At 43.0% G+C, this 18391-nt stretch overlaps 1 long non-coding RNA gene across 1 annotated transcript in view; it reads right to left on the bottom strand.

Annotated features, from left to right (window-relative positions):
* Nucleotides 1–16449, bottom strand: part of LOC309639750 — a 188957-nt gene extending 172508 nt beyond the window's left edge. The window contains exons 1-2 of the long non-coding RNA XR_014251835.1: nucleotides 12642–16449; nucleotides 10932–11021 (exon numbers count right to left, since the gene is read on the bottom strand). This is a non-coding gene — a long non-coding RNA (uncharacterized lncRNA). The remainder of the gene's footprint in view (nucleotides 1–10931; nucleotides 11022–12641) is intronic.
* Between the last annotated feature and the right edge of the window lie 1942 nt (nucleotides 16450–18391).

The raw sequence follows: 18391 nt of genomic DNA, 5'->3' as shown, positions 1-18391 counted from the left end.
TTCTCCACTTGCAGACCTACTGTGTGTAGGTGTCCTCTCTCTCATATGTGTGTGTATGTGTGTGTATCTATGTATTTATGTATAAGTTTATATGCGCATAAGTGTGTATGGATATATATATGTGTGTATTTTTGTGTATATGTGTGCACGTATGTATATATGTATCATGTGTATGTGTGTATACTCATGTAAGTCTATGTGTATATCTGTGTGTATATATATGTGTGTATGTATATGTGTGATATACGCGTGTATATATTGTGTATGTGTGCGTTTATATGTATGTGTATATACGAGAATCTGTGTGTATGTGTATGTGAATGTGTGTATGTATGTGTACTGTGTGTATGTATGCACACCTATTTGTATACATATAGATATCCTGACATCAGTCCTGTGAGACCAGCATTTTTCATCACTCTTGTGACCTTGAGGAGTCAGGCGAATATCCCTCGCTAAGTGACAAGACCATTGGCACCCAAGCCTGTTTGATGCCAAAACCCACTTGTTCTAATTCCAAAGAACAGTTGGGACTAACGTGCATCTGAATGGGGTCAAATGGAGAGTGTAGACCAGGGATCCACAGTCAAGATAACAATAAAAACAGTAAGCTTCGGAAAGCCTTAACAGCCGCCCGTGGATAAGGAATCCCCGACATCCTGGAGAGACAGGAAAGGCGGTTACCCGAGACCCAGAATGTGGCTCTGTCTCTCCAGCACTTCACGGATCCCTGTAGATCCGCACCCCTGATGGTCAATGACCCACACATAATGTGCTCCTCTGTACGGACCCCGCTCTTTCAAACTAATGCTCCCATTCTTTAAGTAAGTCTGAAAATAAGATAACCCCTTTAGGGAAGAAAGAAGTATCTCTGTATGTGTGTGCACACACAAAGGCAACACGCGTGGCCAACCGAGAGAATATTCTTAATATTTAAAACTGTTACAGACTAATAACAAAAAGATGAATACAAAACGCAATAGAGAACGATGTTCACAGACAATTCTCACACATACACGCAAAACGAACATCTAGTCAACTTACGAAAAAAATGAGCTCATCATCAGAGAAGGAAAAAAATAGTGAAATACCGCTTTTCCATTGACAAGCTGGGGTATGATGACTTTCATTGCTCTGTCGTACGTTCTGTGTATTTCAAAGTTGTGACCGTGTTATTGTTACTACCCTCAGAAAAGACGTGCTGTTGCTTTACGAATGTGTCGAGGAGAGGGAGCACTTCGGGTCCTACGAGAGAGACTTACTACCCTGTAGAAGGACAAAGCTTCCTCCTTGACGCTCTGTGTCCCAGTGAGTCACATTCGTGCAAGTACCTTCCTTGGCGGGTCCGCCTTGACAATCTCTTTGAAATTGCCAGAATTCAAGTCAAAATAGCTTCTACGTCTGAGTACTGAGAGTTCTACCCCGCCTTCAATGTAGTCAGCCTAGCAATCTCCCACCATCTTGCCCCAAGGGGTTTAAAGTACAATTTCCTAAAGCAGCCAAGATCAGAGGCAAGGTTACAAAACCCAAGAAGTGTTCTATCCCGGCTCTCAGGAGCTGTTCTTCCTGGCACGGTGCCCTGAGCAGAGGCCGAGGCTCACGCAGGATTTCCTGCCGTCCCCCTGAATTGCCAGGCTTTTTTGAGTTGAATTCAGATGTTGCAGCTTTTTACTTAAAAAATAATTTGACACAACTGAATGGATTCAGCAGCCTACTTACTTTCAAGGAAAAAAATTGAGAGAGAGACAGAGACAGAGAGAGCCCTCCTTCAGCAGCTGGGCTCAGCCCGAATTCTTTACCTACCCATCACCCCCAAATAGCATAACCACTTTGCTACCTTTTTCAGATGCAGCTTCCCTGTGCCCATGTCAGCGCTTTGCATGTTCTCTGCAGAACTCAACCTTCTAGATGGTTGTTGTGTCTTAAAGCAGATAACTTGGCAAAGCTGTGGGATCCTTCTCATCTCAGGAAAATTATAATAGCTTGCACATTTCCCCGGGTGTGTGCTCACTAGACCTGGCAAATCCTTAGTTCCTGAAACATTCAGCCAAGTGAGTCTAAGGGACTTTTTGTGTTGTTAAGACAGTGGCTTCACCAGGATTAAACACTCCTTAATGCAAATCCCCAGAAGTGTAAAACTATGCCCAGTATTGTATCCAGAGCTCTTAAGATAGGGCCTCATTAATTTATGACCACTGGTTCACATCTGCATCCTTCTCAAAATCAAGACGTGTTGTTAAATGTTTATTCTACCCCTCTCCACTCCTCATTTTAAACCATTAAAAGGAGGAATGGAGAGGGGAAAGGACGAGAGGGAAAGAGAAAGGAGGAGGGATTGAGGGGCTCCCCAATGTGAGGCGCTGTGAACTTCCCAACACAACTCCGCCACCCCCGTGTCAAGACCACGTGCCTTGACAACCTGCCCTCTGGTCCTCCTACGCCTCCATTCCTCCTGTGTCTCTGGTCCTCCTGTGTTCAGTAAGATCGTGAGAGAGACTCAGACAGACTCATGAGGAGCACAGCATTTCTACTGAATTCAAGATCTTCTCCACAGAAACCTATGGACAGAGTTTCCCATCGATCAAGTAAGTTACCAGTAATTTTTTCTAAAATAATCTCTGAATCATGCCTCAGAATAAGCTCTTAGAAGTATTATTATGGGAACGAGATATATGAAGATTTTTAGGACTATCATTTTGTATCAGTACATTTCTTTCCAGAAACGTCTTGTATTTCACCTTTACCTTTACTGATATTAACAGAATTTTAATTTTGAGGCCTTAGGTCATTATATTTAGTGGCAATATTTATGTTTTTTAAAGAAAGTCATTACTTTCTTTCAATATTCAAATTGTATGTGACTTAATTTAATTCAAAGGAACTTCCAGGAGAATTCATGTTATGATTACCAATGTTATGATGGGTACCAATGTCAGAACAGGGTTCACTAAAATGAACTATGCTCTGGAAAGGACTGGCTATAAGCTCAGTGCAAGGAGGTCAAACCTGAAAGCGATCTGTGCAGCCTCATGTATTCCACGTTCATGGTTAGAATGTGTGTTTGTTGTCATAAAGCTTGTACAAGAGACAATACAAAACCCTGGCATTGTTCAAAATAATCTACCACATATTTACTTACACAAAAATTACATGTAATCCTGACCATATCTGAATATTTTACATGAAGTACGTAATTACATGTAATCTTGAACAAACCTGAATGTTTTACATTTTCCTGTATTCCAATAACATTCACTCCCCTAACTCAGTAGGGCAACCGCAGTCAAACGTGTGTGTTGTTGATGATTTTATGCTGTTGTTCGGTTCATGTGTCTCTTCTGCTTTGTTTTACCCACAACATGAATGGCTCCAAATTCAGTCTTGAGTCCTCAACCTCTCTACCCCTGACGCTATGTCTACACCAACACTGCCTTTGTCCCCCCAAACGTGAGGTAGCAACTTAGAGTTCTTAACTTCAAGAGATTCAAAAATATGTTCTAGAGATCCTTAAATTTAATATGCCCAGTGCTGGACTGACCATTTTACATCTGACTCCCAACCATGTACTATCGGCACTGACCATCCTAGTTAATGGAACCCTGGCAGTTCACCTAACTTCCTCTCTCTTTGTCTCTTGGTTTTTGCTCATCCATCTGGCTTCTAACCCACATTCTCCATCATGACCACGTTGCCTTTGTTCATTTCCTTATCTCATTTTTTTATGACATGTGCTCTCATTCACCTCAAACCCCTCTCCCCCAAGAGGCACGGGGCAGCATGAGTAAGGGGACTTCCATCATAAAGTGCCCAGGTATAGGAAACCTCTTTATCCCTGCAGGTCAGAGACTCTCCTCCCCTACCTCGATACACCAGGTGGCCCAGCCTGGGGAATCTCCTGGTACCCTCCCAGGCAGCACCAATAGGAACCAATCTGAACACCAGCAGCACAAGATAAGCCAAGCAGACCAAACTGGCACCACAAAGGGTCTGAAAATTTTGATTGCTTTTGGAACCACAGCCTATAAAGCTAGACTAGGATCTACAGGCAAAGCTTAAATAGAGTGACTGCCTTCTAAAATAAAATACTTAAAAAGTCCCAGAGACTCCTAACATAATACTCAAAATGTCCAGGATACAATTTTAAAAATCTCCCATAATACCAAGAATCAGAAAATCACAAGCTGAATGAGAAAAGTCCATCAACTGATGTTAACAGTAAGATGAATCAGATGTTAGAATTATTTGACGAGAATTTTAAAGCATCCATTATAAAAATGCTTCAGTAAACAATTATGCTATATCTTGAAACAAATGAAAAAGCAGAGAAATACCAGCAAAGAAATAGAGGTCATAAAAAAGAACCAAATGGAAATAACAGAACTGAAAAATACAATATTAGAAATTTTTTAAATAGTAGAGTGTCCAACAGTGTAATGGAGAAGACAGAAGATGGAATCGAGGAACAGAAGGACAGATCAATAAAACGTACCCAGACTGAACAACAGAGAGCTACCAAAAAAATGAACCAAGGCTCAGAGACCTGGGGTCAATAACAAAAGACCAAACATTCATATCAGATCCTCTCAGAAGGTGAGGAGAAAAACTGTGGAGCTAAAGAGTATCTGAGGGAATAATGGATGAAAACTTCTCAAATTTGGTGAACACCTTAAACCTATAGATTCAGCAAATTGAATAAAACTCAAATACAATAACCCCCAAGAAATTTATGGTAAGTCATATCATAATTAAACTGCTGAAAACTAAGGACAGAAAAACTCTTGAAGGCATTTAGAGAAAAATGATACATTACCTTTAGGGGAACATGAATTCAAGTGACAACAGATCCCTCAGTAGAAATCACAGAGGCCAGAAGGAAGTGCCACAACAGTTTTCAAGTGCTAAAAGAGGAGAATTGTCAACCAGTAAAGCTATCCTTCAGGGATGATGGAGAAATAAAAACACTCTTAGATGAAAGGAAAAAAGAAAAGAATTTCGGACTAGCAGACCAGCTCTTAAAGCATGCTTAAAGTTAGTCCTTCAAATGTAAAGAAAATGAAAAAATGAAGAAATTTTGTAGCATTAGAAAAGAAAAAAGAGCAAAGGAAAGAGTAGAAGTATGAGAGTATATAATCAATTATCCTTTCCTTGTGAATTTTCTAAATAATATATGATGGTTGAAAGAAAGAGATAACACACTCAATAAAGTCATATTTAAGTGTAGAGCAGGTAAAGGGACCTAAGTGGAAGCGAGGTGTACACACTTCACTCAAAGTGGTAAAATGCTGCTACCAGTAGACCATGATAAGTCACATGTGTAATTGTAACACCAGAGCAAACACCAAGAAAACTACACAAAGAGATACACTCAAAAATACAATAAACAAATCAAGGCAGAATCCTAAAACATGTTCAAGTAACCCACAGGACGGCAAGAAAATAGGAGTAGAGAAACAAAAAGCAAAGGAAACATACAGAAAACTAACCATAAAACGGCAGACCTAAGTCTCATCACATCAATAACCACTTTAGGTGTAAATGGTGTAAATACATAGAGTAAAAAGCAGAGACTGATGCAATACATGAAAAGAACAGGACCCACTATATGCTGCTTAAAAGAAATTCATTTCAAATTCAAACACATAGATACATTGAAAGTAAAAGGATGGAAAACAATATATCATGCAAACGTTTATTCACAAAAAGCTGGAGTAGCAATATCAATATCAGATAAAGTAGACTTCAGAGCAAAGAAAATTACTAGAGACAAAAAAGGGACATTATTACCAAGAAAAAAAGACCATATGTTGATATTCTGGACCATAAAACAAACCTTTAAAAATTGAAATAATGCGGAGTATGTTCTCTGTCCGTATGGAATCCATTCATAATTTTTTAAAAAACTGTCAGAAAACTAGGAATACAAGGATACTTCCTCAACTTAATAAAGAACTTCTCCAAAAAACCTACATCTAACATTATACTTAATGATGAAACACTCAGTGTTATTCTCCTAAGATCAGGAACAAGGCAAGAATATCCATTCTCTCTGATTCAACATCTTCCTGGAAGTTCCAGGAACTGCAATAAGGCAAGAAAACAATAAATAAAAATATAATAGATTGGAAAGGAGGAAATCAAACTATCCTTATTTGCAGATAAAATCCCAAAGAATCTGCAAGAAAACTCTCAGAACTAGAAGGTGAGTTCAGCAAGTTTGCAGAAACAAGATTAACACACAAAAGGCAATTCCATTTCGATATATTAACCATGAACTAAGGAAATCAAAATTTAAAATAGTATTATTTGCAATCACTCCAAAGAAAATGAAATTCTTACTTATATACTTAACAAAACATATTCAGGATCCGTATATTGAAAATTTTAAAACACAGATGAAAGTCATAGAAGACCTAAGCAAACGGACCCTCATGTGTTAGAAGACTCAGCGCAGCTCTCCCTCCACATCGTAAACTGCTGCCATGACATACGGTCATCACCACCATCACAGCCACGTGAGAATATACTAGAAATTCTTGCTTTCTTGTCGGAATCCAGCCGCTAAACAACACACTGCCTGCGGGCAGAGACTGAATTTTTCACTATTGTTTTTCCGGGGCCTGGCCCAGCACCTGGCACAGAGACCTTCAGTAAACACTGCTTAGACCAATGAGTCAAGCAAAGAAGGAGTAAGTTGGTCCAGAAGGGAATGTCCTACAGGCAACTAGGGGAGGTAGTTCTGGGTTTCAGATGAGCATTCAGGGTTAGAGGTTCAGATTTAGGAGGCTTCAGCCTTAATAAGGCTGACTGCAAAGAAACTTCTGGGGAATAGAGAAAGAAAGAGGGGGTGGAAAGAGAGGTCCGAGGGAGGGAGGGGGGAGGGGGAGGGAGGGAGGGAAAGGTAAAGCCATGTAGAACAGCAATATATGAAAAACAGAGGTGGGGGAAAAGGTCTAATGAGTGAGAAGAAACAGACAGGGAGTAGGAAAAACCCAGGATAAGGCTCACAAGGAAGCCAAGCTGGTCAAGCACAGCAAACCTGCAGAGGTCTAGTGGGTAAAGAATACAGGGGCTGGTCAGGACAAAGTCACCATCCCTGCCTTGTTGGGTGGGGGGCTGGGGACGGATAGGCAGTGAGTTGGGGGTCTCGGTGGCTGTAAAGACCAGAGAAATGGGGCAGAGACAAGGCGCTAAGGGAGGGTTTGACAGGAGGAGAACAATCTGAGGAACGTAAATGCTGAGAGGACAGAGCCGATGGAGGATGAGAAATCGAAAACCACAGAAAGAAGAGTAGGAGACATTACTGCTGGAGCAGGAGCCCTCAGGGGATGGGGGGAAGACCGGAGCACAGACCAGAGGGAAGGTAGGTCACCGTGAGAGGTCAGGGGACCTCAGATGCTCCGAGGTGAGCAGACTGGGGTGCACACGTCAGGGCGTCAAACTATTCTCTCTAATCAGTTATGTGCTGAAGGATCTGGTCCAGGGAAGGTGATCCTTAATGGATTGACAAGGTTTTAAAGTTACAAGGTGAGTAAAGGAACTGGGGAGGAAAAAAAGTTGCCAGGAGTCACTGGACGTTGACCTGAAGTGACCATGTGTACTTCCCAGCCAGACCTTGACCTTCCCTCGGCCAGAGGTCAGCGGTCCAGACAGGGAAGGAGAAGATAGGAGGGGGGCTTCAGAGTCTGCAGGACGGATCCCGGGGCCTTCTCCATCTTCCCTTCTGTGTTTTGTACTTCTGGGCTCTTGGATGTCGGCCAAAGTCTAGCCAGACCCCATTTTGCTGTATATCTGAGGCTACACAATCCCTGTGTCCCCCAACGTTTCTACTGTCTACTAACAAAGCTTATTCATTGTCCTAGCAGCAGAAAAGATTCCAAAATTCATCTTCTCCATAATTCAGACCCAAGTCAGCAGGATGGCAGGCTCGGGTAATCTGGCCAACTCGCCGGCCACGATGCCTCACGTTGTAATCCATCATCATTGTGAGCTGCATTCACAACATTTCTTTCTTTGGCATAAAGTGTGAAATGCAAAGGATTGTTAGGACAGAGAGAGATGAACCAATGAGATATTGAGACCCAAATACGTGCTTTGTTAGAAACGAAAATGGAAATGTGATTCCAGGAGAAAAAGGATTTTGTGGCAACATGGTCACAAACTCCTTTCAAAACATGAAAAATAAATTCACTCTCAAGAAAAAGAAGAAAAATGGATCTGACAGATTCATTCTCTCCTATCTGGAGGTTCCTCCTCTGAGCCTGTACGTCGAGAATCAGCCTGAACCAGCAAGGCTGGGCCGTCAGGACGATAGCCTGATTCCCATTGTCACCCAGCCCCCGTCCTCTCCTCACTGGTCGCTGCTTTTTAACCCAAATGTGATTAAGTGGCTTGTCCCAGAAATGAAAAAAAAGTCAGCTCCCAGCCCAAACGCAAATCGATTACGCACTCATGAGTACCGTTACCACTCCCAACATCCGCTACTAATTTGAGTGTTCAGACCTTTAATTGTATTTCTAATCCAAAAAGGAAAGAAAAAAATCCTTCAGTGGCTCATTAATTACAGATTTCTCCTTGTAGTCTTTGAATGTAGGGCAGAATGATGCGTGTTGGACAGAACAGAATTATAAACTGTGGTCCGAGGCTCTGACGATTATCAGTGCCACTCCCTGATATTGTAGATGGGCTGCCTACAGACCAGGAAAGGAAGGCCCCACGGGTAGCTTTTCCAGACCCGGGCAGTTTTGACCACATCCTGCCACCCATCAGCTGTAACACACAGAAATGCAGGCAACCGGATTTAACTGGCATATGCCCATCTTTGTTTACATCAGGGAGATTTTCTGCCTACCTAAACCTAGATGTGGCTGGAATGTGCCCAGGACACAGTAGATTCTCAATACGTATTTATTCAGTGCTTCCTGAAATCAATGCAGATGAGAACCCACTTGATCTCCTTGAAGTCCCAACCATAAATGATTCTCGGACACAAGGGGAATCCTGACAAATTCCCTGCTTAGGATGATACAGTTTGTCAAATTATTATAGAATCATCGTGACCATTTCTGAACCAAATCTTGGAATACTAAGTCTAACGATGGACTTCTTCTGAGTTATGAACTAATTTATATAAATATTCATCATTTCATTATACGGTTAGTGAATCGCTTTAGTGGATAAATTTTAAATTGCTTGTATTCAGAACTGTCTCCAAAAATCCAAAATAACTGTAAGGCAAGATCTAAGGGTCCCATCGCAAATCAGAGCTAAACAACTTGAACGCTGTGATGCTCATTTTGAGAAGTTCTCACCTGCAAAGGGACATGATCTGATAAATTGCTCAGTCCCCAAAATTATGTAACACCCCATGCATGAACCACTTTAGAGAGAGAGATCAGTGATGTAATATTACGATGATACGCCTACTAAAATCTGCCATCATCTTTCTCTTACACGTGGGGGAAATAAGTTTATTCACAACATAGTAACATTGCTTCATCTCTTCTTCTTAATAGTTTGTAGCCTATGGATCCATTTTTGAGTGTTTATCTTGCCATGTGCCTGGAGGATGGTAAGACGGGGAGGTTTTTCTGATGGATGTGTCTGCCCCCTTCTTACCTACTAAAATCAAGTGTCATGTTCAGCTACTAATACTGAGATGGAACAGATAATGGTCAGATAACCCTTAACAATTTTAGATAGATTCCCAAGTCAAGACCTTATAAAGGTCATATAAAAATGTTCAAAATGTCTAAAGACATAATGAAATCACAGCATTCTCCTTACTTTTGAAGTACGCAAATCAGCCACTTATTACTATGTCAAACTAGCTGCCCAGTAACGGTATATGTCAAAATTTTAAAAAAACAGTTATCATTTGTGTGAAAGTTTGAGGAAAAAAATGACTAATTGGGAAGAGGGGGGGAAAAGACCATTTCGAGTCTATTTTCCAAAAGAAAATCAAGGAGGAAGCGTTAGAAGAATTTGGTTTCATCCAGCTTTGCTACTAACTTGTTATTAACTAGCTGCGTAAGTCAGACAACCTCACACGGTTTCTCATGAAGTAGGGTGATAATCCCAAAAGCAAAATGAAATTATTTGAACGTCCCAGCTCCAATAGTCTCTGACTGGCTACATTTCGAATGTAATGTGAATGTGAAAACACTTTTTTTTTTCTCTTTCCAAATCGCTGAGTCTCCTGGCGCACGAAGTGAAAACACTCAACATCCGCTCCTGAGCTGCCAAGAAAACCGTCCTCACCACACTGAGCAGCGATCTGAAAACACTTTTTAAAACAGATTTTGGTAACGGCAGAACAGTGACTGGCAAGATAGGCTCTCGATAACATCGAAGGAAGGTCGAGGTTGGCTCCAATGGGGACCCCAGCGCACAACGGGGACCCCAGCTGTCGCGGGCGCACAGCTGCTCAAGAGCTGCTGTACCATCTTCTTTTCCGCACTCAGAGAAGACGCGGGGTATCTTTTTTATCTGGGCTAAACTGACATGACATACGTGAGCATTAACATATGTTTTCAATCTTTATTAGCAACGCTATTAGCCTCAAACACCGCTGGGACTTTCTGCAGGACCGACATCTCTGTGTTGAGCTACATACTTGCTCTGTTTTGAAGTTTCTCTCCCTCCTTTCTGCCCCCACTTCCCCTTTTTTTAATTTAACTAGAGAAAATGACATGTTAATTTCAGCTCCACCTCTGCTGGGTCATCCTGGGGTCAGCAGATCAGAGACATCAGCAGAAGAAGGAAGACAGCGCCTCTGACTGCGACTGAGGGGCAGGGTGACCCAGCCATCAATCACGCTGACGCACGTTTGAACAATGACAGTCATCTGTCAGGAAGCGGGAGGCGGCGCCTCATTAACACAGGGCTCACCTGCCGGGAGCTACACCTCACTCATAACAATATCCATCACTCACCTCCAAAGTGTTGCTTTTTTCTGCTTTGATGAAATAACAGGCCCTCTATTTCCTCCCTTGTTTCCCCTCCGAGTTCACAGGGCCAAGTCACTGGGGAGGGAAGGAAGAAGTGGTGAGTTGGGGTCAGGGCAGGACCAAACAGCCCTGGGAGGGGAAGGGTGCCGTCAGAAACAGCCCTGGGAGGGGAAGGGTGCCGTCAGAAGCCGAAAGAAGGCATCTGGCTTCACGGACCGGGAGAGGTCAGTGGATGGGGCCACTGAGAGGTGAGCTCCCCACACCCCAGCCAGGGCTGCGAGAGTCAGATCAAGATTCCCACGCATCCCCCGCACCGCTGCCCTCAGTGCAGGCGTCTCCTGGACAGAAATATTCCAAGACCTCAAATTCGTTTTTCACTTTGTTTCTTGTAAATACAGATAACTTGCAAACAACCACAAAACTTTCGTTTTCTGAGAGTCGGAATCTACCACCACAAATCTCTACTAAATACCTGCACTTTTTCTTTCTGTGTCAGCCTCTAGCGTACAACATTTAATTAATTTAGCCTAAGGAAACCTTGAAACGCTGCCCACAAAGAGAATTCTTCTAGAGAAAATTTTGTTGTGAAACTATATTTAATTATGTTCCCCAAAGGAGGCTGTCACACATTCGTCGTGATGCAGCCTTCATGGCCTGTACAATCCCAGGTTCTGGGTGGTGTGTGTGTTTCTTTGATGGGCCATAAATAGACTCTGTTACAAAGTTTTAATGGGAAGTCCAGTTTAAACTTGGAATACCATCCAGATCGGCTCATAAGTTACAAAAATGTGTTACTCTCCCACTGTAGGGGAGTTACACACACACACACACACACACAGAGATTTGGCCTTTCTCAATTCTTGAAAAAAGAAAATAATAACATACCTTTTTTTTTTCCAGGTTGGAAAAGTAACCAAAGGCCACTAAAGCTCAAAGGGAGCTTATGGACGATAAGACCGAGGCCAGGAGTGATGGAGTGACCTTTCTGAGGCCGTGCAAACGAGAGGCAACACAGCCAGAGCTCGAGGGGCTGCCTGGCTCACAGAGGAACTGGAGGTCCACGTGGAAACCTCACTGTAGGGGCAGGAGTCGTAACAGTCGGCGGCCAGCGTGACACGCACCCTGGGTGCCTAAGGGACCTCGGGGTGGTGGTCACTTGCACGCAAGAGGCGGACGGGCCTTGGGGACCAGGAAGAGAGAGAAGCTGGCACTGAAGCACCCCATGCCAGGGCCGGCCAGAGGCAGGTTTCCCCGCCCCGGGGCAGCTGGAGGCCTTTAACTTTAAAGTAGCGAGAGAAGCAGCTGCCGGCCAGTGGACGCAGGGACCACGGAGCACCGTCCCTCGGGGTGTCCCCAGCTGGCAGCCAAGCGCCACCTTCCGCTAGCGTCCTAGCCGCTGACGGAGGTCACGTGACTGCGCAGGTGCTGCGGGGACAACGCCACCTGCCGGCCTCTGAAGGGCCTGGCCGGGTGCAGCACTTCCGTGCGAGGCCGCATCTCCTTAGTGACGGGCAGAGTGGGCTTTCGTATTAAAAAGAGCGCAGATGTGCGGTCCCTGATCTGCAATTACAAAATCCCGAAAGACTGGAAAACCGAAAATATTTTCGAAGCTCCTTTCACGACAAAATCTGACCTAAGCTTAACTGACGTGAGACTCTTGACAGGTTCTGCCTAAGCCACGGAGAGCGAACACACCTCGTTCGGCGGCATCTACATCCGTGTGTCTGACTGCGGAGCCACCTCCAACTCCTCCCGGGTGCTCTTTCGTACACGCCGTGCACCGTTCCGCCCTCTGCAGCCTTAGGGTCCTGAATTCCAAACTCAGCCGGCTCGGTGATGAGATCAGGTGTTACGGAATTTACTCTCCTCTCCGCCTCAGATATGAGAAGCGTTCGGCAAATTTCCATCTAGGCATCAGCTGACATCCCTGAGGTTGACAAAACCACCACCAAAAAAAAAATACATAGTTCATTTTGTTGTTTCTGGGAACCCCCATGTTGAAATTGCCCATCGATTATTGTTTTCCCTTCTTTTCTAGGTAACAAGTGAAGGTCATGGTTGATAATAGTTCTGCCAAGAATGCTGTGTTAATATCAACTCAGATGGAAAACAGCTCCCTGTGCCCAGGACGGAGCTCCTCGCAGCGCAGCCACGGGTGACTTACTTCCCTGGAAGCTACAGGTCAGCTTGCAGGACACGATGGGGACAGCACCCCCAGAGAAAAGGCCGGAAATCGGATGGACCTCCGAGTCCCCAAATCTTCATGCTTCCTTCTCTGATTTGCAAAAGTTATTATCATAGTTGCTGTAAGGGGGGAAAATAAAATATAGGCCTACCCGATTCTAATTCCCAAGAACTTAATCTATATCACACAGGATTGAAATATTGATTTTCCAGGAGGCCACCGGAAGATAAGAGGTGGATTTTGATGCAAGCGTCTTACGTGTAACAGAAACCAAATTTCACTCCTCGTGATGACCATCTTATTTACCATGACAGTACTCTTTCCTGACACTTGTCCTATCTCCTTTTGTTTCACAGAAATTATTTTTAAAGCTTGATATTTTTCCATCTATCACCTGGCTGGCTGAGTAAGATGTTTCCCGATCACAGGGCAATGATCTTTTCAAAAATACAATCCAGGTTCCTTATGCAGCTCTTTAGGTTCCCTTTATTTATTAAAGACTTTGAAAACGCACACACGACACACACCTTAATTTTTTTAACAAATCTCTTCCTCTCTCTCTCTTTCTCTCTCCCTCTCTCTACCTTCCTCCATCTCTCCCTCTCTTCCTCTCCCCCCTTCTCTCTCTTTCTCCCCCTACCCTCCCTAATTGTCCAGCCTTTACAAACCCATGCCTGTGAAAGAAACACCCGTCTATTGCCCTGTCAAATGTGCCTGCCTGGGATAGCGATTGGGTTTATAGAAGAGACAAACATTTCAGGCATGCCATTCTGGGGTAATGAAGCATGGCAACAAAATATACCTGTGCAACATTTGATAAAGATGAGCTGACACGCCAGTCCAAATAGGTCCTTTTGTGTGTCTGCACGTGTCTACCATCATGGCTTTCATCTGAACACAGGAAGAAGCAGTGGCAGCGGCAGCTGGCAGGGCCCAGAAGGAGAGCTGCTCACACAATTACACGACGTTTACCTCTGGCCTTGATTTCACTCCCACTCCCCTTAATTTATGATATGTTTTCTCCCTTTCTATGCAAAGAAAAAAGCGACTCGATTTTTCTTTCTCCTGCTATCTAATTCCTGTTCCAGGGGCATCGGAGAAGACAGTGAGCTGAGTCCCCGGGTGTTTAGCATGGGGTCTTAAGTTAAAATGCTTCTTAGTGTGGTTTTTATGGCTCTTATTGTTGTTTGATTAATGCAGAGCAAAATTAAACCCTACAGTTACACATGGGTACATCAGCCAGGGAGCAGGCCGACTGTACTTCCTACTTTGGTTTACAGAAAACATCTTTTGTTGCTTAATCTTCAGACAGAGAAGGTAGGGGGTGGAGGGGAGAGAGAGAGAGGGAGAGGCCGTAGACCAGATAAAAAGTGAGCCTGGAAGACGTAGGAAATCTAGTGACCCAAATATGGGCTAGACAATCGTTCTGATCACTCATCTGCATTGGGTTTTTCGAGTTTCCATTTATTTCCTGGCCTGGGGACAGCCACGGTGGCTGGCCCAGGTGTCTCTGAACAGGTGCCTGCGGCTAAGATGACGCCCAGACAGCGGGAGGGACGCTGTCGCGCTCCCTGCCGCTCTCTCTAAGCCCGACTTCACAAAGGCCTATACAGTATATTGCCTTTATGCTATTTATAGAGAAGCACATCCTATTTATAAAAGCAATGCAGTGAAACTGAAAGGGGTATAATAGCCACTCTGTATTATAAAGCTCTTCTGTTGAGAGAGCTGGACAAAGTGCCTTGGGTGATTTGATTTCTTTCTTCCTCTCCTGATGACGGTCACAGCATTTGGCGCTCCACACGATGACAACAATGAACACTTCGTGGTGTGATGACCTCCCCAGGAACCAGACGCTCACAGGTTTTACTTTTGTTCACTCGTTTAATTACCAACCCTTCATTATACCTGCACTCAGACGTAGAAACTTCAGTTAACCTGTACGTTCAAATGGGACAGATCTTCAATTTTCCTGCATCAGAGGAAGACTCCTCTGAATTGTAATTTCTGCACAAAGTCGTCTGGGATAAGGATCATTCTTTATTCCCCTGAGAGCTTGTGCAATAATACAACGCAAACTTTGACTAGAGAGAATAAGGGGCAAGCATTTGGGGTTTGGTATGAAAGGACCCGGGTTCGAGCGTCTGCCCAGCCTCTTGTGAACTGGGAGAAGTCTTAACTCCTGTTTCCTCTGCTTTAAAATTAGAATAGGAAGATGCTGGGCCTACCATAGGAGGGGCAGGAGAAAATCCAATAGACAATGTATATAAAACGCTCTGTGAACTGCAGAATGCTATACACAGGTTCTCTCTTTTACAAAATTTTTAAGTAGTTTATCTAGATAAAAGCAAATTCCAGAAATAATAACAGAATAAAGTTGTGTTAAATCTCAAAAACTTAGTGAGAAGGGGAAAAAAGCCAATAAACCTTAAAATTGTAATGCTTCTGGCCTTACAGAATCTAAGTTTTATAAAATCCCCAGTTATTTAAGGCTTCTGTCTTGTCAAAGCCATTTCATTTACGTCATTCTTTCAATTTGCAAAGGAATGGTGAAAATATCCCTTGAGATTTACAGCAGTGAGAACTGGATAATGGAAGTCACGTGGTGAGTTGACTATTGTTTTGTTGGTAATAGGAAACATACTGCTGACAGAGATGTATTTGGGGAGAAATTGCATAAACTTATAAAATCAGCCCATTTCTTTTTTTTTTAATTGAAATATGGTAGATTTACAATGTTGCATTAATGTCTGCTGTACAGCAAAGTGATTCAGTCATACAGGTACATACACTCCTTTTTATATTCTTTTCCATTATGGTTTATCACAGGATATTGAATATAATTCCGTGTGCTATACATTAGGACCTTGTTGTTTATCCATTCTGTGTACACTAGTTTGCAAATGCTGACCCCAAATTCCCACTCCCTCCCTCCACCCTCCTCCCCCTTGGCAACCACAAGTCTGTTCTCTATGTCTATGAGTCTGTTTCTGTTTCGTAGGTAAGTTCATTTGTGTCATATGTTAGATTCCACATGTAAGTGATATCATATGGTATTTGTCTCTCTCTGTCTGACTTCCTTCACTTTAGTACGATAATCTCTAAGTCCATCCATGTTGCTACAAATGGCATTATTGCATTCTTTTTTATGGCTGAATAGTGTTCCATTGCATTTATATAACACATCTTCTTTATCCATTCATCTGCCGATGGACATTTAGGTTGTTTCTATGTCTTGGCTGTTGTGACTAGTGCTGCTATGAACATAAGGGTGCATGTATCTTTTCGAATTAGAGTTTTGTCTGGAAAATGAGCCCATTTTTTTTTTTTTGAGCCCATTTCTTAAACACACAAAAATAGTGGAGCTAATGAAATTCCTAAGGTTAATTAAAAGGTCCCGTTATTTCCTCGTGTGTCTGGTTTCAAGTCACATTTATTGAGGTATCATTTCACCATTATCAAGTGTGATAGACACATGCAGTCATGGACCTCCCACCAGAGTCAAAGTATAGAGCATGTCCATCACCCTTAATCCCCTCTGTAGCCAGTCTTCCTCCGCCCTGATGACTTCGGCCACCACCACCCCAATCCCTAGCAACCACTGCCTCACTTCACGTCTCCATGGTCCTGCCTTTTCCAAAGTTTCATATAAACGGAATCAGAGTATGTACACTTTGAGTCTGGCCTCTTTCACTCCGAATGATCCACTGGGGAGCCTTCCATGTGTCATGTGAATCAGTAGCTCAATTTTTTTTACCTTTGAGTAGTATCGTTCAGGTATCCCACGGTCTGTTTATTTACCAGTTGACGGATGTTTGGATTGTTTCTAGATTTTGTCAATTATGAATAAAGCAGCACACCTTCGTCTTAGCCCTACACATCTGCAGCTCCAGAGTATTTTGTCCCCTCATACTCAACACAGGCAGGCTTTTCTATGAATGTACATTTTCATTTCTCCTAGATAAAAACCTGGGAGTCAGATGGTGGGTAATATATAGTGGATATCTCCTTTCAGAAGAATCTGTTAAATTGTTTTCCAAAGTAGCCGTACCGCTTTGTATCCCCCCCAGCAATGTATGAGACTCGGAGTTGCTCTGCATCCTTGACAGCACCTGATGTGCTTTTGTAGCCATCGTAGTGGGTGTGCACTAGTATCTCATCATGGTTTTGATTTGTATTTCTCTAGTGACTGATGATGTTGAACATCTTTTCATGTGCTAATTTGCCATCTGTATATCTTATGCGATGAAGGCTTTTTCAAATCTCCTGCCCATGTGTTTTATTGAGATGTTTCTCATATTATTGAGCCTTGAGAAGCTTGTCATGTTATTAAGCCTTGAGAAGCTTTTATCTAGTCTAGATCCCAACACTTTATCAGATACGTGTGTTAAGGATATTCTCTTCTAGCGTGTGCCTTGTCTTCTTTTTTCTAACAGTGTCTTCTGAAGATGTTTTTAACTTTGATAGAGTCCAGTTTATCAATTTGTATGTTATGACTCATTCTTGTTGAGAGATTTTTCGGATGCAAATTACTTAGAAAGACTCATTCACCAATTAGGGGATCCTCCTCAAACAAACAAAATTGATCACGAGAACACCTCAGTACAACATCTTCCATTCTTTTTAATGAACTTGTGAAATTCAAAGACCCCCATGAGGAATGTGGCCTGATTGGGCTCCAGTAGGGTGACTGGTGGTTTAGGGTCTAAGATTCATAGGCTGATGAGGCTAATCCTTACCTAATTATTAAGTGTTTGGAATTTGGTGAATTTAACAGTAAAACGACTGTAGGCAACTTGGTTTTTCTGCTTTTTCAGTTCCGAAGGTTCCTTAATGCATCGGTCCCCAACCTTTTTGGCACCAGGGACAGGTTTCATGGAAGACAATTTCTCCATGGGACCTGGGGTGGGGGAGGTGTGTGGTTTCGGGACGATTCAAGCTCATTACATTTATTGTGCACTTTATTTCTATTATTATTGCATTGTAACATATAATGAAATAATTATACAACTCACCGTAATGCTGACAGGAAGTGGAGCTCAGGTGGTAATGCGAGCGATGGGGAGCGGCTGTAAATACAGATGAAGCTTCACTGGTTTGTCCACCACTCACCTCCTGCTGTGCGGCCCAGTTCCTAACAGGCCACGGACCGCTATCGGTCTGTGGTCCAGGGGTTGGGGACACCTGCCTTAATGGACTCTGAAAAAAAAGAAATTGATTATAAAGAATTTTTTTAAGCTCTGTGAATGACTAATAGACA

Source organism: Balaenoptera physalus (genome assembly GCF_965194825.1).
Source record: "Balaenoptera physalus genome assembly, chromosome: 12".
NCBI classification, from domain to species: Eukaryota; Metazoa; Chordata; class Mammalia; order Artiodactyla; family Balaenopteridae; genus Balaenoptera; species Balaenoptera physalus.
This window is presented reverse-complemented; position numbering and strand designations above follow the sequence as displayed.